This window comes from Scyliorhinus torazame, chromosome 2, assembly GCF_047496885.1.
Source record: "Scyliorhinus torazame isolate Kashiwa2021f chromosome 2, sScyTor2.1, whole genome shotgun sequence".
Lineage (NCBI taxonomy): Eukaryota > Metazoa > Chordata > Chondrichthyes > Carcharhiniformes > Scyliorhinidae > Scyliorhinus > Scyliorhinus torazame.
Window position 1 is genome coordinate 86494547 of NC_092708.1, and position 20630 is coordinate 86515176.

The window sequence follows — 20630 nt, forward strand, 5'->3', positions numbered from 1 at the left end:
TCCCTAAGTGAACCAGATGGATTTTCTTTCAATAGCAATCAATGACAGTTTCATGGAAACATAATTATTCCTTGAACTATAATAATTAATTGCATTTAAATTCTGCCACACTTTGGACCTGTGCCCCCAGAACATTAGGCAGGGCCGCTGAAAAGGACGGCACAGTAGCACAGTGGTTGGCACTGTTTCTTCAGAACGCCAGGGACCTGGGTTCATTTCCTGGCATGGGTCACTGTCTGTGCGGAGTCTGCAGATTCTCCCCGTGTCTGAGTGGGTTTCCTCCGGGTGCTCCGGTTTAAGCCCACAAGTAGCGAAAGACGTGCTTGTTGGGTGAATTGTGCATTCTGAATTCTCCCTCTGTGTACCCGAACAGGCGCTGGAATGTGGCGACAGGGGAACTTCTATGCAGTGTTAATGTAAACTTACTTGTGACACTAATAAAGATTCTTATTATGGGCAGCACGGTGGCACAGTGGTTAGCATTGCTGCCTCACGGCGCTGAGGTCCCAGGTTCGATCCCGGCTCTGGGTCACTGTTCGTGTGGAGTTTGCACATTCTCCCTGAGTTTGTGTGGGTTTCGCCCCACAACCCAAAAATGTGCAAGCTAGGTGGATTGGCCACATTAAATTGTCCCTTAATTGGAAAAAATGAATTGGGTATTCTGAATTTATTTTAAAAAAAGATTCTTATTATTATTGAATTACCAGTCCACTGACTTTAACACCACCTCTCTGAAATAAAGTTAGTTATATTTTAAAGAAGACCAGCACTGCGCCTATAGGTTAATACGCAAATATTTATTCTGCTTTTAGAAAGTTCTTATATTTTCGACAGTAGATCACAGTTTCGACAGTAGATTACAGTATTTAGCAATGAGCTGTATTGCCTTACTTGCAATCTCAGAATTAGCTTTCACATTGATCTACACTTGTTTTAGTGACGAGAGAACTATACATGGGTAGAAATGTTTCACTGATATGTGCACAAGTATATAATTAACTTGTCATAAGCACCGCCGGCTTCAGAACCCTTAAGCTGCTTGCTTCGTGTAACTCAACTGCAATGTAAGAGATTGCAGTTTAATGCTAATGAGGTCTTCACAGTTCCAAGTAAAAAATATATTTTCATAAAATCCATGAACACATTAAGAGTAGATTCCTGTCCAGCATTCATCACTGATACTAGCATACTCCCTGTACCATTTTGTGTTAAGTATACTGTAAAATTATTCATTACATAATTCTTTAAAGGTAGCATCTCATAAAGCACACACAATTATTTTAAGGAACTATGTTAACAATGCAGTTTGATTTTTGTTATGAGCTCTTAGTAATTGTTTCATAAATGATCAAAATAAAATGACAAATATTCACCCTGCAAATTATAAAGGTAAGCCGCAGAAACTGTTATGTGGGATGGCAAGAGGTACTTACATTATAAGTAAATATTTCTTCCACAGGAAAATAATCAATATGCTGTGATGTAGCTTGCATTGCTGATTTGCCATACTAATGATTGTTCAGTGCAACTCGCAACTGTCTACAACGTAAATATGCTTAGGCTTTTCAATTGGATTATCACTGCTGATCAACTTATATAAACCTGAAATGCATCATGACAGGTTCAAAGTGTTCATCCTGTTTTCAAAGGTTGTTTATTAAAATTGTTTTAAGTTCTCAGTTTTTGGACTCGAGGGGGTGAGCAGTAGAGTCAGCGGCCACAGGGAGCAAGTGGCAAGTAGCAAAGGAGACATTATTCAGCAGCAAGGGAACATGATCCAGAGCAGGATGAGAACCAATACGAACGCATCAAAGTCAGATAAATATTCGCAGTAGTGGAAAATAATAATAATCGCTTATTGTCACAAGTAGGTTCAATGAAGTTACTGTGAAAAGCCCCTAGTCGCCACATTCCAGCGGCTGCTCGGGGAGGCGGGTACGGGAATTGAACCCGCGCTGCTGGTCTTGTTCTGCATTACAAGCTAGCTGTTTAGCCCACTGTGCTAAACCATCCCCTGTGGGTTAAACCTGGGCTGACAGAAGCAGACCAGATATTAGAACAGAGGCAAGCCAGTAGCGTAAACAGTTAGCAGAAGTGGAAACCAGAGTAGAATCATAGAATGATCCAACACAGAGAAAACCCATTTCCCCCATTATTCGTAAAAGAGCTATCCAGTTAGCCCTATGCCCATACTTCATCTTCATTATCCTGCAATATTTTTACATTCAAACATTTATCTCATTCCCTTTTGAAAATTGATATTGAATCCGCTTCCAACACCCAGTAAAGCCCAAAGGCCAATGTGCAAATAGATTTTGGGTCAAGAGAAGGGTGATTTTATAGGCTGGGATTCTCTGATCCAAATTTGCCCCACTACCGCTGCCATGACAACGGAGAATTTGGCATTCAGCCAAAACCCCATTCACTGCAGTGGGAACAGTGAATCCCCCGACTAGAAGGAACTGAGAATCCCACCCAGAATAAGCATCTTCACAGTAGATTATGGCCGGGTTCTCCATTCTGGAGCCTAAGTGCTCCCCCCTCCGGCAGAGAATCGCTGCTGGTCTCATGTGGACATGGAGGAGATGTTTCCACTTGTAGGAAAAACTAGAACTGGAGGACACAATCTCAGACCTAAGGGATGATCCTTAAAAACAGAGATGAGAAGGAATTTCTTCAGCCAGAGGGTGGTGAATCTGTGGAGGTGTGGGCTTGTGTGGGGTGCTCTTTCCGAGGGCCGGTACAGACTCGATGGGTCCAATGACCTCTTGCTGCACTATAAGTTCTATGATCTAGTCTACACCAGCCCCGGGAAAGAGCACCCCATTCAAGCCCACACCTCTACCCGATCCCCCTAACCCAACAACCCCACTCAATCGTTTGGACACGAAGGGACAATTTTGCATGGCCAATCCACCTAACCTGCACATCTTTGGACGGTGGGAGGAAACAGGAATTCCTGGAGGAAACCCACGCAGGGTTGGAGAGAACGTGCAAATTCCACACAGTTACCCGAGGCCGGAATTGAACCCGGGTCCCTGGAGTGGTGAAGCAGCAGTGATAACCACTGTGTCGCCTTGCCACCCGTGTTAGAGAGAGCCATGACATGGAATCAGTGTCATCTTCGGACTTGAGCTCCAGAGTATCCTGGGATTCAGGTTGATGGTTCCTGTCCATGTCGGTGTCGACCTCGTCGCTGGGCGGCACCTGGGGTTCTGGCTCTGTCTCGGGTCGGGGGATACCAGAAGGACCCGCCCGATCACCAGCAGCTCCTCCTGCAAGACACAAGACAAGATGCATGATTAGACCACGGGCTGGGGGGCGTGGTGTGCATGTGTTGTGGAGGGGTAGGCCGTGTTTGGGAGTGGGGAGTAGGGGTGCTGGTGGAGCAGGTGGGGGGTTGGTGTGGGTATGGGGGTGGTGTGGGGTGGTGGTGGGTGTGAGGGTGGTGCGAGAGTGGTGTGAGGGGTGGTGGTGGTTGGGGGGGGGGGGATGACACACGTGTGATGGGAACCTCAACTCAGTAGGGTCTCACTTCCTCACCCGATGCCGGCCTCCTCCATCGTCTACCCTTTGTTCGGGCCTGCCTCTGCTCTGCTGTGGTGAGGGGCCGCAGGTCTGGTGGTCTCCCTCCAGTCTTCTCCCGCTCCCGTCGGTTATGGGTGGCCTTCTCCTGGGGGGGGAGGGAACAGAAAACACAGTGTTAGACAGTCATCGCATGTAGCCCAGGGGATGAGTATCTGGTGGCTTCAGTGGCCAGGGCACCTGGCCATAGCGGCCGGCATGGGTACAGGCAAAAGGTGCAGGGATGGGGGTTTAGCCACCCTCAGTGAGGGGGGTGGGGTTTGGTGGTGGTGGTGGGGTTACGAGTGTGTAGAATGGGTGTTAATGCCAGGGGCACAGTGCTGCCTACTCACCCTGGCCGCCCTGAGGAGGTTGTGCAGTTTTTTCCTGCACTGCTGGCTGCTCCAGCCAGTATTGCCCACGTTCTGACCACTTCCGCTATCTGTGTCCAGGCATGGAGAACGGTGGCATCTGGCAGCCTCTTTCCCGGCTCGGGGTACAGGGCCAACCGCGTCTCCTCCATGGCGTGTAGCAGGGTCTTGAGCTCGGCGTCCATACAATGGGGTGCCGGTCTCCTCACTGCCATCTTGTTGGCTGGGATGGTGTGTGTGGGAAGTGCAGTGTATATGTGCAGCTGCAGCTTGTCAACCTCCTGAGTGTCAATCGCAAATCCTGTGAATCCTGCACCGTTTCTCATTGGAATCGATTGTGTGCCACATGCCCCGATGCTAGCCCCTCAACGGTCGTTTAATCTGTCCAGCTGTGGCGCTGGTTTTGCTGTCGTAGAAGTCCCAGAATCCTCCCCGGCATCAACACTTAGTCTCAGGAACAGAGAATCCCGCTGCATTTCTCTGCTTAGTGAGTGAGCTATTGCAGGAAGTTTCTGCCGGAACTTTTAACAGAGTTTGTGCCACTATATCTGCTGCCTCACAAAGAGACCAAGAGAAAATGGACTCCTGCACAAGATATAGCTTCAAGGACGTGAAGGCGTTGCTACAATCAGCTAATCTGCTTGTTCACTTTGGTCAGGTATTATGGGCCAGGGTTTAGAGAACACCAAAGTATATTATGGAGTTCACCTGACCCACAACTTTTAATAGATTCTGTTTATGGGGAGCACAAGGGCTCACTTTACAGGTGTGATGCAAAAGAGAACTAAAGTATTTTAAAACAAAAACAATGTTTATTCTCTGAATCCAGTTAACATTTTATAAACACACAGTGAACAGTTTATCAACTACCAACCCTGATAATCCCCCCAAAGATACAGTACTCTATAGATAACCCTTAATAACTTTCCAAACAACACCCATGAGTCAAAAACCCCTTTTTAACAAAGACGATAGGTTTGCATTGCTTACAGAAACAAGTATTACTTTGAAATCATCAAGTGATCTGGAGACATTCTTTAGATTGCAGAGAGAGAGATCAATACACACATCTGCTTGGTTTGAATGCAACTCTCCAACTGAAAACGAAACTAAGACGCACTGCAGCTCCCAGCTCAAAACAAAAGTAAAAGACAGAATCACATTCCAGCTCCACCCACACAATGACATCACTGCAGCTATTTGATAAACACACTTTTCTTAAAGATACACTCCCATGACACCTCCCTCCACTCCCATGACACCTCCCTCCAAGAAGAAAAACCCATCAACTTCAAGATGGTTTCATTTTTCACCTTTTCACTTTCCTTTAAGAAATATTGACAGTGAATATACGTGTTTTTTTAACAAAACGAACACGCAAACATTTATAATAACATAGTCCATTTTAGTTCTTCTTCCCCCACCGAACCTGCTTCTCTTCATCACATTCGTGACAAAACATTGGCTATCACCTTTTCTCGTCCTGCCACATGTATTATTTTAAAATGAAATGGCTGTAACAATAAACTCCATTCAAACAGTCTTGCATTGTTATTCCAGAATTGCTCCAAAAACGTCACTGGATTATGATCAGTATATATAATTGTGTCAGACGAATTGTTGGTAATGTAAATTTGAAAATGTTGCAAAGCCAGCACCAAGCTCAAAGTCTCCTTCTCAATCGTTGAATGCTTCTTCTGGTGCTTATTTAATTTCTTCGAAAAATAACCAATAGGCCGCTCCAGTCCTTCGTCGCCTTCTTGTAAAAGCACCGCACCTACGCCTACATCACTCGGATCAACAGCCACTTTGAATGGTTCTGAAGAATTTGGGATGGCCAACACAGGAGCAGTGGTTAACACAGACTTCAGGCCGCCAAATGCCTGTGGACACTCTGCTGTCCACTGAAATTTGCTACGCTTCTTTAGCAAGTCCGTCAGTGGAGCACCCACACTGCTAAAGTTCAGCACACATTTCCGGTAAAATCCACTCATGCCAACAAATCGCATTATTTCCCTTTGTGTCGGGGGTATCGGAAACTTCCCAATAATGTTTGTTTTCACATCCTGTGGGACCATTCGAACCCTGTCCGATTGTATGGCCAAGGAAAATGACTTGGGCTTTTCCAAATTCACTTTTGGCTAGGTTTACCACCAAACCCGCCTCCTGAAGGCGATTGAATGCTTTCAATGTTCTTTCCATGTCTGACTGAAAATTACCAGATCGTCGAAGTATACCGTACAATTGGGTAATCCTGAAACAATTTTGTTAGTTAACCGTTGCAATGTGGCTGGGGCGTTTTCCTGCCAAATGGCATAACATTGAATTGGTATATCCCATCTGGAGTCACAAAAGCTGAAATCTCTTTCGCCCTTTCGGATAAAGGCACCTGCCAGTAATCTTTAAGTAAATCCAGTTTGGAAGTAAAAGCTGATTATCCCAGCTTCCCAATGCAATCCTCCAAACATGGGATAGGATAAGAGTCCATTCTTGTAACTGCATTAACCTTTCCATAGTCCACACACAACCATTGGGTACCGTCCAATTTCAGTACCATCACTAAGGGTGCAAAGCTCCATTGGCTGCAACCCACTTCAATTATGCCATTTCAAAGCATACTTTCAATTTCCTTGTTCACCTGTGCCAATTTTAAAGGGCACAGTACGAAGTCTTACAACACCAGGTTAAAGTCCAACAGGTTTTAATTTTCAAGGATTAAGTCTATATAGATGTTGTTTAATTGGAACAGCATTTCCCACAACTACATCATGCATAGATATTTTAGTACTTCACAACTTATCTCCACAAACTTGCCCATGTGATATCAATAACTCTTTCAGGTCAGTTTGTTTTTCCTCTGGAAGGAACTCAACAATTTATCCCAATTTTTAAGAACATCCTCGTTTTCCAATTTAATTTGAGGGATGTCAAATTCAAAGTCATTTGGATTCGGTTCGTCACTTTGAGTTAGAATCATTAAAACCTCCTCCTTTTCTCTCCTTCCCTTTCAAAGTACCTTTTAAGCATATTCAGATGACACATTCGGTGAGTTTTCTTTCTATCTGGCGTTCTTACCACATAATTCACCTCACTTAATTTCCTTTCAATCTGAAAAGGTCTCCACTGGTAACAATACTAAAACTTTATCTCCACTGGCAAAACTACAAACTTTTGCTTTCTTATCCGCTACCCGTTTCATCACATTTTGTGCAACTTTTAAATGTTGTCTAGCCAATTCACATGCTCTATTTAATCGTTCCCGAAAATGTGACACATAATCCGATAATGTATGTTCTGACTGCTCACTCACCAATTTTTCCTTAATCAATTTAAGTGGTCATCTTACCTCATGACCAAAAATTAGTTCAAAAAGACTGAATTTGGTAGACTCATTAGATGCATCCCTAATTGCAAACAGTACGAATGGAATTCCTTTATCCCAATCCTCTGGATAATCTTGGCAATAAACCCTCAACATTGTCTTTAATATCTGATGCTAACTTTCTAACGCTCCCTGAGATTCTGGATGGTAAACAGTTGATTTAAATTGTTTTATTCCTAAACTATCCATAACTTCTTTTAGTATCCTTGAGGTAAAATCTGATCCTTGATCCGATTGTATTTCTGTGGGTAGTCCACATCGAGTAAAGAATTTAAGTAACTCCTCCACAATCTTTCTAGCTGTAATACTGTGTACTGGAATGGCGTCTGGAAACCCAGTAGACACATCCATTATCGTCAAAAGATATTGATTCCCACTTTTTGTTTTAGGAAACGGTCATACGCAATCAATTAGGACCCTTGTAAAAGATTCCTCAAATGCTGGAATGGGTATTAACGGTGCTGGTTTTATCACTGCTTGAGGTTTCCCTAACACTTGACATGTGTGACATGATCAACAAAATTTAACTGCATCTTTATGTAGTCCAGGCCATTAAAAATGTTTTTGCATTTTAGCTTGAGTTTTCCTTATTCCCAAATGACCTCCTGCTGGTACCTCATGTGCTACTCGCAACACCTCCTTTCTATACCCTACTGGCATTACCACTTGATGAACTTCTGCCCACTTATCATCCACCTGCATATGTAAAGGCCTCCATTTTCTCATCAAGGCATCATCTTTACGGTAATAACATTCTGGTTATACACCCAGATTCCTCTTCCGTGTATGCTTTCTGTTACATCCATTTCATTTCTTTAGCCGGGATTCTCCGAGCCCGCGCTGGGTCGGAGAATCGCCGGGGCGGCGCAAGAATCCCACCACGCCGCTCCGAGGCCGAGACGCGATTCTCCGCGGACCGGAAAATTGCCTGTCAGCCGTGCGGCGCGGTCCACGTACCGCCTGTCAAGGGCCGCTGAAAAAGCCCCCAGCGGCGGTTCTCCTGCGCTTGATGAGCCGAAAACTCCGACAGGTCCCGCCGGTTTGGTTCTAATCTGACACCACCCGGCGGGAGCTCTGACTCACGGCCATGGTGGCGTTCCTGGGGCCGGCGGGGGGGAAACGGGATTCTGGGGGGGGGGGGGCCTCAGTGGTGGGCAGGCCTGCGATCGAGGGTCACCGATCGGCGGGACCATCACATTGTCAGTCTACCAGTGCAGCATCATGTACAGGGCATGGAAGGACAATGCAAACGCAGACACACTGAGTTGTCTCCCTTTACCGGATGTTGTTGATCCCAGGTGCCCTGTTCTCCAGGCTCTTGATGGCTATTTGAACGTGTGACAATTTCTCCCAGTTTGACATTCAGCTCCTGAGGTGCAGTGCTATCATTGAACTTGAATGTGGAGTTGGGGTTGAGTTCATGAGGAAGGCGATGGTGGGTGCAAGCTTTGGCATTCTGTGGCAATGCCACCGATTCACAGATCTGGATTTCGGAGATGACAACAACCTGTGTGTGCAAGTTTGGTCGATGCAAGATGACCAGATGGCAGCAATAAGGTTCCCCCCCTGCATCATTATCATCATCAGGCAGCAGAACCATAAGACCTGTAAGATATAGGAGCAGAATTAGGCCACTCGGCCCATCGAATCTGCTCCGCCATTCAATCATGGCTGATATTTTTCTCATCCTCATTCTCCTGCCTTCTCCCCATAACCCCTGATCTCCTTATTAATCAAGAACCTATCTATCACTGTCTTAAAGACATTCAGTTATTTGGCCCCCACCAACTTCTGCGGCAAAGAATTCCACAGATTCACCACCCTCTGGCTGTAGAAATTCCTCCTCATCTCTGTTTTAAAGGATTGTCCCTTTAGTCTGAGATGGTGTCCTCTGTTTCTAGTTTTTCCTACAGAACAAAGAGATCTAGGAGTACAGAAAATAGCTCCATGAAGGTAAGATAATCGCTCTTGACTTTTTTAAGGAAAGTCAAGAGTGAAACGCCAGCATTTCTACACTGGTGTGGGGACATAGCCCCATTTTGAAGAATCCAGCCCCTGGTCTTGTATTCTAGCCCTCTCGACATGAATGCTAACATTGCATTTGCCTTCCTAACTGCCGACTGAACCTGCACATTAACCTTAAGAGAATCATGAACAAGGACTCCCAAGTCCCTTTGTGCTCCTGATTTCCAAAGCATTTCCCCATTTAGAAAATAGTCTATGCCTAAATTCCTCCTTCCAAAGTGCATAACCTCACACTTTTCCACATTGTATTTCATCTGCCACTTCATTGCACACTCTCCCAGCCTATCCAAATCATTCTGCAGCCCCCTTGCTTCCTCAATACTACCTGTCCCTCTACAGATCTTTGTATCATCTGCAAACTTAGCAACAGTGCCTTCAGTTCCTTCTTCTAGATCGTTAATGTATATTGTGGAAAGTTGTGGTCCCAGCACAGACGGTTGAGGCACACCACTAGTCACCGGCTGCCATCCTGAAAAAGACCCCTTTACCCCCACTCTCTGCCTTCTGCCAGTCAGCCAATTCTCTATCCATGCCATGATCTTACCCTTAACACCATGAACATTGAGGACGTTGACCACTTCTCCTATCTAAGAAACAACGGGTTGGATTCTCTGCCCCCTGACGCGTTCGGCGACTGTGCAGAGAATCCGTTTTGGCACCAAAATCGGGAGCGCCGCCGGTTTCTGAATTCTCCGCCCCCTGAAAAGCGGCGTACTCGAGGAGTATGCTGCACCGAGTATCCACCATCTCAGGCCTTTGCCTGAGGCCTGCCCCGCGATGCTCCGTCCCCGACCGACCTAATTCCCGACGGCGTGGGTTATGTGTGCTCACACCATCCGGGAAGCTCACGTGGCGGCTGCTGACTCAGTCCGGGGCCACCACAGTCGGGGAAGGGCCAATCAGAGGGCAGGGTGGGGCTTCATTTGGTGCTGGGGGCAATGTGGGCGGGAGGTCCGGGGCACGCGAGCGGCCGATCGAGGGCACTACTTTGGCGGTCCAGATCCATGGGCTGAGTCTGCCATGGAGCACGGCGCAGCCGCTGCAGGCCGCCGCCGCCGTGCATATGTGCGGCCTCTGAGCCGGAGGGGGCCATATCAGCAGCTAGAGCTGCGAGCTCTACGCTGCCTCCCTGCTAGCCCCCAGAAAAACAGGGAATCGGTGGCCTTTTGACACCAGTTTTCCTGGCGTGAAAGACCACTATTTTCATGTCGGCGTGGGGACAAAGTCTCCAAAACGGAGAATCCAGCCCAACAGCTCCAGGAAGTAGATATAGAGATCAATGTCCACACAGGAATCAGTAAAGCAGCATTAGTCTTCAAGAAGCTCAACATGGTCTGGGCATGTAACACCATCAAAACGACCATGAAGCTATGACTCTACATGTCCATAGTTACATCCACAATCCATACCAGCAAGACTTGGAGAAGAAAAGCAAAGGTATCAAATAAGTTGGATGTCTTTCACCAGAGCTGCCTACATAAAGTCCTGGGAATCACATGGATCAGCATCACCAATGAAGAAATGCTACAGAGGAATGTCTAAAGGTGTGTGGCGGACTTCATAGTGGAGAGATGACTGTTGCTGACAAGACATATCCTTCCTCTCTTGGACATACTACCAGAGTGACAGTAGAGTGGGTACTATCAGGAAGATATGGGCAGCACGGTAGCATTGTGGATAGCACAAATGCTTCACAGCTCCAGGGTCCCAGGTTCGATTCCGGCTTGTGTCACTGTCTGTGCGGAGTCTGCACATCCTCCCCGTGTGTGCGTGGGTTTCCTCCGGGTGCTCCGGTTTCCTCCCACAGTCCAAAGATGTGCGGGTTAGGTGGATTGGCCATGCTAAATTGCCCATAGTGTCCAAAATTGCCCTTAGTGTTGGGTGGGGTTGCTGGGTTGTTGGGATAGGGTGGAGGTGTGGACCTTGGGTAGGGTGCTCTTTCCAAGAGCCGGTGGAGACTCGATGGGCTGAATGGCCTCCTTCTGCACTGTAAATTCTATGATTCTATAAGAAGAAGAAGAGACCGGCCAACAAAAACCTGACAAAGTACATTTGAGAAGGACCTCCAAGGGTGGAACACCATCTGGTCTGGAGCTAAACAGATATTTATGGCACAGACTGGCGCTGGAGTCTAGCTGCCCTTTTAGCTAGGATTGGAGGAATGAAGTCTGAGCCTAAGTAAGATGCTAATCCTAAGGGGGTCGATTAGCACAGTTGTCTGGATGGCTAGCGTGTAGTTCAGTATAATGCCAATCGTGCTGGTTCAATTCACATTCTGGCTGAGGCGGACTTGGGGCCTGCTTCCATGTCCTGCCACACAGCAAGTGAAAAGCAATGGCAAACTACTACTGAAGAAAATCAGCCAAGGAAACAGTTCAGGATGAAACATCAGAAGAGAATGAGCCAAGGAGCTGCCTTCACTTGTCTGACCGTGTCAACTTTGGTGTCTCAACACTTTATCAAAAAATAAGTCAGTACGATTTAGCTCACTATAACCAAAACCCCTGGCTGATTGAAGAAAAAGTATCCAGTTCAAAAAACGAGTCCCGTGCAGCCAGGACTAACTCTAACTCTCAGGAAATCTGACTTTTTTTTGCCTCTGTGCAGCTTTCTGCTGCCAGGTGCTGCTTGTTTGGGATTCCCTCCAAATGAATCTCGCTGACTCTAATCAATATTTTAGAGTGTAATTTTCAAACGGCAGGGTCGTGGGCAGGTGTCGAGAGGGAAACTTACAGTTGTTGCTGTTCTTATGTGTCTGCTGCCCTTGTCTTTCTAGCATGATGGGTGTGTCCAGATCCAGGGGTCACAGTCTGAGGATTTAGGGTAAACCATTTCGGACAGAGATGAAGAGATATTTCTTCACCCAAAGAAGGTGAGCCTGATTACTACAGGAAGTAGTTGATGCTAAAACATTGAATAGATTCAAGAGGCAGCTAGATATAGCACTTGGGGAGAATGGGATCAAAGGCTATGGGGAGAAAGCAGGATTAGGCTATTGGGTTGCATGATCAGCCATGATCGTGATAAATAGCGGAGCAGGCTCGAAGGGCCAAAAGGCCTCCTCCTGCTCCTATCATCTATGTATCTATGGGGTTGGACGGTGCTGTCAAAGGTGACTTACTGCAGTGTATCCTATACATGGTACACATTGCTGCCATTGTGCACAGGTAATAAAGGGACTTGATGTTGAGGCTGCTGGATGGCATGTCAATCAAGCAGGCTGCTTTGTCCAACTTCCTGAGTGTCATTGGAGCTGTATTCATCGAGCAAGTGGAGAGCATTCATCTCAGTCTTCACTTTCACATCGCGGTCAGGCTTTGGGGAGTCACCAGGTCAGCTATTAGCCACAGAATTAGTATCCTGCTCTTTCATCGTGGGTGCTCACAATCCATTGATTGTCCAAGAACAAAGAACAAAGAAATGTACAGCACAGGAACAGGCCCTTCGGCCCTCCAAGCCCGTTCCGACCATGCTTCCCATCTAAACTAAAATCTTCTACACTTCCTGGGTCCGTATCCCTCTATTCCCATCCTATTCATGTATTTGTCAAGATGCCCCTTAAATGTCACTATCGTCCCTGCTTCCACCACCTCCTCCGGTAGCAAGTTCCAGGCACCCACGACCCTCTGTGTAAAAAACTTGCCTCGTACATTTCCTCTAAACCTTGCCCCTTGTGGTGATCCACTGGAATAGATGTAAGGTAGGACCTGCACTACAGGTTCGTTCCGCCCAGGGAGAACTGTATAAATATGCATGACCTCCAGTGCCTTGCCATTTCGCCAGCTGCAGCAGGAGGCCACGCATCTGACTGTAATAAAGCCACAGTTGTGCCCAACTTTAGTCTTTGTGCAATTGATCGTGCATCAATTTATTACAGTCAGATCTTCCACAGAATGGATATCCAAATTAAGCCCGATCGCCTGCAGCTGGATCCTCACTCGCCCGACGCCAGGAAAGACTTTACTGACTGGCTAGCATGTTTTGAGGCTTACATCAATGCGGCGGACCCCGCGCCAATGGAGGCTCAGAAGATAAACGTCCTGTACTCCAGACTGAGCTCCAGCGTGTTCCCGTTGATCCAAGACGCCACGACTTACACAAAAGCGATGGAACTCCTCAAAGAACACTACACACAAAAGGCAAACACGCTCTTCGCCAGGCATAAAATTGCCACCCGCTCGCAACTACCTGGTGAGTCCATCGAAGACTTCTGGCGGGCCCTAATTCCACTTGTCCGGGACTGTGACTGTCAGGCCGTCACGGTCGCCGAACACACGAATCTCCTCATGCACGATGTCTTCGTGACGGGGATTGCGTCGGACCGCATCCGAAAACGATTGCTGGAAGGGGCCACGCTCGAACTGGCGGAGACAAAAACCTTGGTGCTCTCCATGACAGTCACATCCCGTAATGTACAATCGTACCCCTCCCGCCGCGCTGCCCACCCTTCCTACCCCTCCTGGACCCCACCGACGACCTCCTCAGCCGGGGCCCTGCCTTCGCAATACGCCTGCGCCGCACGCCGATCCGCGCACCCCGGGGGTCCCCGCTGCTACTTCTGTGGACAGCAGAAGCACCCCTGCCAACACTGCCCGGCCCGCACTGCAGTTTGTAAAGCCTGCAGTAAAAAGGGCCACTTTGCGGCTGTGTGCCAGGCCCGCGCAGTTGCTGCGATTGTGCCCGCTATCGGCCCCTCCCCCACGCCAGACGCACAATGGCAGCCGCCATCTGGGTCCACGTGCGACCAATGGGCGCCGCCATCTTGTCCCGACCCCACAATGTGCGCACCATGGGCGCCGGCATTTTGTCCCGATCCCGCAATGTGCACACCATGGGCGCCGCCATCTTGTCCCGACCCTGCAATGTGCGCACCATGGGCGCCGCCATCTTGTTCCCCACAGGGTCCTCGGACATCTCGACATCGGAACCGCACCTGCTCGCCACCCGAAGCATCCGATGGCTACCTGCAGCTCGCTTCGATGACGTTGGACCAATCTCGCCAGCACAACCTGGTCACCACGTCGACGACGGTTAAAATCAACGGCCACGCGACCTTGTGCCTGCTGGACTCCAGGAGCACCAAAAGCTTTGTTCACCCAGATACGGTAAGGCGCTGCTCCCTCGCGGTCCACCCTGCCAATCAAAGGACCTCCCTAGGTGTACCCGAACAGGCGCCGGAATGTGGCGACTAGGGGATTTTCACAATAACTTCTTTGCACTGTTAATGTAAGCCTGCTTGTGACAATAAAGATTATTATTATTGTAACTTCAGAATGTCCAGGGCGGTAAGCGGGTGGGATGTTGACTGTGAATTGTTCGTTTCGCTGCCAATCACTTCTCTGAAATTGACGGTAACTCCATATTTAGAGTCCCATTAACCTCCATTCCGCTAAATGTGGAAGTTACAGTCCGTTTCAGAGAAATGACTGCGGTTAATACTGCTGGGTCAGAGTCAATATCTCAGCTCATTCTTCCTCCTTGCAAATTCTAAGCCTTCAGGATTTTCAAAGTGCCTTGTTGCATACCTCCCTATGATAGGAGATTCTCGCATTTTCTCTTGAGGAGCGGAGAAACAGCACTTGTATCATTTCTCAGACTCTGAAAGAAAACACGATGCAGTATTCTCCGAAGCCTGCATTGTTGAGTTGAAGGACTGTAATTACATTTATAATTTGAGAAAGTATGATGGGGCCACTGCTGCCTGAGTTGATGAATTCAGTGGGAGGAGTCTGCTATCCCCGTGTGACTCTATTGGCCCGACAGGGGAACTGAATTTCCGGACGCTTGGAGCTGTGCGAAGTTCACAAGTTGGGGAGAAAAACGGAGTTGAACAAAACCTCAATTTCAAAGCGTTTGAAGGTACAAACGTTGCTGTAAATTAGCACTGCGTGTCTGTACAGTCAGTTTAAAATTAGGATGAACTATTTATGGCAAGAATACTGAAGGAGAAGCTTACCCGTTATAACCCTCCCTTATTCATTTTTAAACTGTGCCCACTTTGTACCATTTAAGCATCGTGCATGATATTTGCGCCTGCAAAATGTTCTGGTAAATCCGGTTCATTTACTTGAAATACTTTTTATGGAGACGTTTTCGTGACGGCCTCTAGCTGTGGTGCAGTTGAACGGACGTCAGCACAGGAATTACAAACATTGCGCGGTATTGTTTGCTCTCCCCCATGGCGAAGCTGGGGTGGGGGAGGGAGGTGCATTTAATTGAGAGAGATAATATCGGTTAAGGGAACCCCTGCACTTTACTTCCTCAGCCGATTAAGTCGGTGACAGGATGGCTCATGGCTGCCAATTGTGGGGCAACTAACACTGCTTCTGCTGTAGTTGGTATTTTTACAGGGCACCAGTGAGACACATCAGGGGCGTCATTCTCCGACCCCCCAGAGGGTCGGAGAATGGCCGTTGGCCGCCGTGAATCCCGCCCCCGCCGAAGTCTCCGAAGGGAGAAAAGTCGGCGGGGCGTTAATGGCGCGGCTGCCGCGGAGAATGTCACGGGTCTGCGCAAGGCACCCGATTTTCGGCCTGCCGATATTCTCCCTTCCGGATGGTCCGAAGTCCCGTCGACGTGATGACCGTTCACGTCGACGTGAATCAAACCTCCTTTTCATCGGCGTGACCCGGTGCTCCAGGCTCACGCCGACCAGCGTGGAGGTGAGTGACGGCCTGGGGGGTTGACTCTAGGTAGGAAATGGCGTGGCCGCAGTCTGATTGCGTGAGGAGAGGTGTGTCTCGGGTTGTGTGTGTGTGTGTGCGGCGGGGGGGGGGGGATGGTTAGAGTAGGCTGGGCTCCGGGGGAGTGCCGGGAGGGGGTCCGTGCCGGGGTGGAGGTTGGGGGGGGGGGTCCGTGCCGGGGTGGAGGTTGGGGGGGGGGTCCGTGCCAGGGTGGAGGTTGGGGGTTGGGGGGGGTCCGTGCTGGGGTGGAGGTTGGGGGGGGGTCCGTGCTGGGGTGGAGGTTGGGGGGGGGTCCGTGCTGGGGTGGAGGTTGGGGGGGGGCGTGCTGGGGTGGAGGTTGGGGGGGGGGTCCGTGCCGTGCCGGGGTGGAGGTTGGGGGTTGGGGGGGGGGGGGTCCGTGCTGAGGTGGAGGTTGGGGGGGGGGTCCGTGCCGAGGAGGGGGATGGGAGGGCAAGTGAGTTGGTCCACCTGGCCAGGTGCCAGCCTCCAACAGTTGGACCCATGCGGTCCATGCCACCTGGCTGGGGGGAGGAGGGGATATGGGCAATGATGACATGTCGCGTTCCCCCCCCCCCCCCCCACCAGGCCGTCATGTTTTCAGATCATCCAGCGATGTTGGCCGCCGTGGTGGCAGCCGCTCATGTCTATGTTATCCTGGATGAGGAGGAGGAGGAGGAGCGTGCCAGAGAGGCGGCGCAGGCTGCCGCAGAGGGGCAGGCGGCAGCCGCCCAGGCTGGAGGGACACCTGACCGACAGGACGAGGAGGGGGAGGAGGACGTCGCGGCCCCACGGCAACGGAGGCACCCGAGGGCGCCCCGTGTGTACCAGCCCCGGCAGTCATACCAGGACCTCACGGACCGGGAATGCAGGAGGAGACTCCGGATGAGCCGGGTAACCGTGGCACACATCTGCCACCTGCTGGCACACCTGTCACCGCATGGCACTGGCGGGGGACACCCTCTCCCCGTGTCCGTCAAGGTTACGGTGGCCCTGAACGTTTATGCAACGGGGTCATTCCAGGCACCGAGCTGGGGAACTGTCCGGCATATCGCAGGCATCGGTGCATCCGGGCAGTGACAGATGCCCTATATGCCATGGCGCACCGCTACATCCGCTTCCCCGTGGACCGGGCCAGCCAAGATGCCCGGGCCGTGGGCTTCTCTGCCGTTGCCGGGTTCCCCATGGTCCAGGGCGCGATCGATGGGATGCACGTCGCCGTGTGGCCACCTGCAGATAACAGGGCCGTGTTCACTAATAGGAAGGGGACCTATTCGATGAACGTACAGGTGGTCTGCGACCACCGCATGATGATCCTGCACGTCTGCGCCCGTCACCCAGGCAGTGTACACGACTCATTCGTGTTGTCGCGGTCATCCATCCCCGGCATGTACGAGGGACGCCATCCCCGGCTGAGGGGCTGGTTGCTGGGCGACAGGGGCTACCCATTGCGATCGTGGCTGATGACGCCTATACGGAGGCCACGCAATGAGGCGGAGAACCGCTACAATGATGCCCATGTAGCGACAAGGGGAGTGATCGAGAGGTGCTTTGGCGTGCTGAAGATGCGTTTCAGGTGCCTGGACCTCTCTGGGGGCGCCCTCCAGTATCGGTCAGATAGGGTCGGCCGCATCATTGTGGTGTGCTGCGTCCTGCACAACACAGCCCAGCAGAAGGGCGATGTGCCGCAGGCAGAGGAGGGCGGAGTGGAGGAGCAGCAGGAAGAGGCCCAGTCCTCCCCAGATGAGGGGGATGGGGCAATGGTCAGGGCAGACGGGGTAGACACAGGCGGGTGGCTGTCCACCGTTACCGGCTGGCCCAGCGGGCACGGGACAGACTGATAGACGCCCGCTTCACTGACTAGATGGGCGTGGGAATCGGGTAGTATGGCCACAGACCGCACACCATGGCAACAGCCGACCACCCACCCCCCCCACCCACCCAGCACCCTCACCCCCCTCCCCAACCCCACCCACCCCACCCGCATGCACACCACCCCCCCCATTGCCGATCCACCTGCGGCACAATGGGCCGGGCTCACACAGTTTCGGGTGGACGCGTGTCTATCGCAGGCCATGGAGGATGATGACAACCCGCCCTGCGATGAGCTCCTGGCTCTACATCGTTGGACTATGTCTGACCCATGGCCACAGTACCACCATCCACCCGGACCATCCCTGCATGCGGCTGTGACACTGCAGCGCACGGTCCCGTCCTCTGCCCGGGGGATGTTGATGGTGGCCCAGGGGGAAGGGGGCAGACTCACCTGGGGCTGAGGTAAGACCACCCCTCACACACACACTTGCGCTCAACGTACATGACACCCCCGCACACTTTGGACAGAGCACAAAGGCAGCTTCTGTAGGTGTAACATTGACTTTAATAACCAAAGGAGTTCATGCACGTGCCCTAGCCCCTAAAACTCATCTGTGCCCTGCACCCGTGCCAACTTACTCAGTGTCTAATTGTTTGGCCTTACGGGCCCTTTGACTACGTCTACGTGGTTCCCCAGACGGTACAGCAGAACTGGAGGTGGACTCCTGTGATTCCTGCCCTCTGACACTGGATCCCTTTGGCGGCCGTTTCCTGGGGCGTCCTGGCCTAGATGGGCCAGGCTGCGGCCCGGGCGACTGGGATGGCGAGCTGCCAGCCTGTCCTGCCCGTTGCCCACCCGATGCACCTGGGACGGAAGGGGGGGAGTCCGAGGTGTCGCGGTGTACCGGGACCTCCCCTACAGAGGGAGCCGGGACGGACCACACCACCTCCTCCTCCCTCGGGGTGCCCGATAGCCCCCAGGCCTCTACATGGGTGGGGGATGCGAACGGACTGGCCATCCGACGCCCCCCCCGACATCTGGCGCTGCCAGTCCTGGAGGCCCGTGCTGGTATCGACAGGGGTCTGCAGGTTTGCAGCCATAGAACCCAGGGTGTTGGCAAACCCTGTCTGTAGCCATTTCCTGGGCCACATACGCCACCTGCACGGAAGGCCCCAGGCCTCGCAAACCGTTCCCCATGTCTGACACCGCGCACCCATTGCCTCCACCGCGGACGCCACCCGTGCGGTGTCAGCCTGGGCGGCACGCATGACCGGCACCACTCCCAGCTCCTGGACGCGGGTGGACTCCTCCACCTGCGACCGCCGCAAGCCGCCCGTCACCCTCTTCGCTCGTCTCCGGGTCGGTGGTTGCATCGGATCTATGTGTGGGTGTGGTAACTGCAGGAACCCGGGATCCATCTGGGCGGCAGATGTTCGCTTGGGCTGGGCTGCCCTCCGACCGCCCGGTCCCTCTGCTGCTCCTACCTCCACCTGCTGTACCGGGACGGCTGTGTTGTACGCACCAGTGAGTGTACCAGACGCCTCATCACTAAAGTGCCCAACCGTGGTGAGTGTTTCTGCGATGGTGGAGGGTGTTGGTGACAGCAGTGGCGTTGTGTCGTGCTCTTCGTCCCACTCTGAGTCCATGGCACTTTGGGGTGGGGGTTCGTCTCCACCCATCCACTCTGAGTCACTGTCCGGTATTTCGTCTTCCCGGGTAGTGCTGTCCCGGGTAGTGCTGTCCCGGGTAGTGGTGTCCCGGGTAGTGGTGTCCCGGGTAGGGGTGTCCTGGGTAGTGGTGTCCCGGGTAGGGGTGTCCTGGATAGTGGTGTCCTGGGTAGTGGTGTCCTGGCTCGGATGTGACGGGGGCCTGTGGCTGCCCCCCTCATCGCTGGGTGGTCGCTCCCGCACGTGATGGGGGTGTCGTCTCCCTGTTGCTCCAGGTCTCTCCGTCTCCCGTGGTGTGCGAGGGGCATCCTGCGGGCGTCACATGCTGGAGGGTGCGGGTCTCTCCGTCTCCCGTGGTCTCCGAGGGGCATCCTGCGGGCGTTGCATGCTGGAGGGTGCGGGTCTGTCCGTCTCCTGTGGTCTCCGAGGGGCATCCTGCGGGCGGTCTGCATCTGCGGGGATGGGTGCCTGGAAGTTTGGTCCTGCGATACACAATGAAGCATGCATGGTTAGACATCAGGCAGTGATCAGGTGATACGGGGGAGGGGGATATAGGGGAGGGGGGATATGGGGACGGGCTGTTGGTGGCTCACTCGCTAGTACGCCCCCGACCTCTGCATCAGCAACCTCCCGGTCCTCAGGTCCGCCAGCCAGTTCCAGGGCCCTTTCCTCGTGTATGGTCAGTGGCCTCTCATCAGCGGGCCCTCCTCCAGACCTCACATGCTCCCTATTGTTGTGTGCGCGCTTCTCCTGTGGGGGGGGGGGGGCGGCAGGGGTAAAAGGCAACACTGTTAGGCAGGTATATGAATGCACGCCATCGGTTGCGCGTGCATTGCAGAGGTTAAGGTTAGGGCTGGATTCACTTGGGGATATGGGGGAGGGGGGGATATGGGGGAGGGTGGGATATGGGAGATATGGGGGAGGGGGATATGGGGGAGGGGGGGATATGGGGGAGGGTGGGATATGGGAGATATGGGGGAGGGGGATATGGAGGAGGGGGGATATGGGGAGGGGGGGATATGGGGGATATGGGGAGGGGGATATGGGGGAGGGGGGGATATGGGGAGGCTCACCCTGCCTGCTCTGACGAGGTCGTTCACCTTCTTGTGGCACTGGGTGCCTGTC

General features: G+C 51.6%; 1 protein-coding gene across 4 annotated transcripts in view; it reads left to right on the forward strand.

The window, feature by feature from the left end:
* Positions 1–15058: 15058 nt before the first annotated feature.
* Positions 15059–20630, forward strand: part of LOC140389385 (retinol dehydrogenase 7-like) — a 46860-nt gene continuing 41288 nt past the window's right edge. The window contains exon 1 of one of the 4 annotated variants that reach the window (XM_072473548.1): positions 15059–15201. The gene's annotated coding sequence lies outside the window, so the exon portion shown is untranslated. The remainder of the gene's footprint in view (positions 15202–20630) is intronic. The other 3 variants (XM_072473547.1, XM_072473552.1, XM_072473555.1) reach the window with 3 other exon arrangements.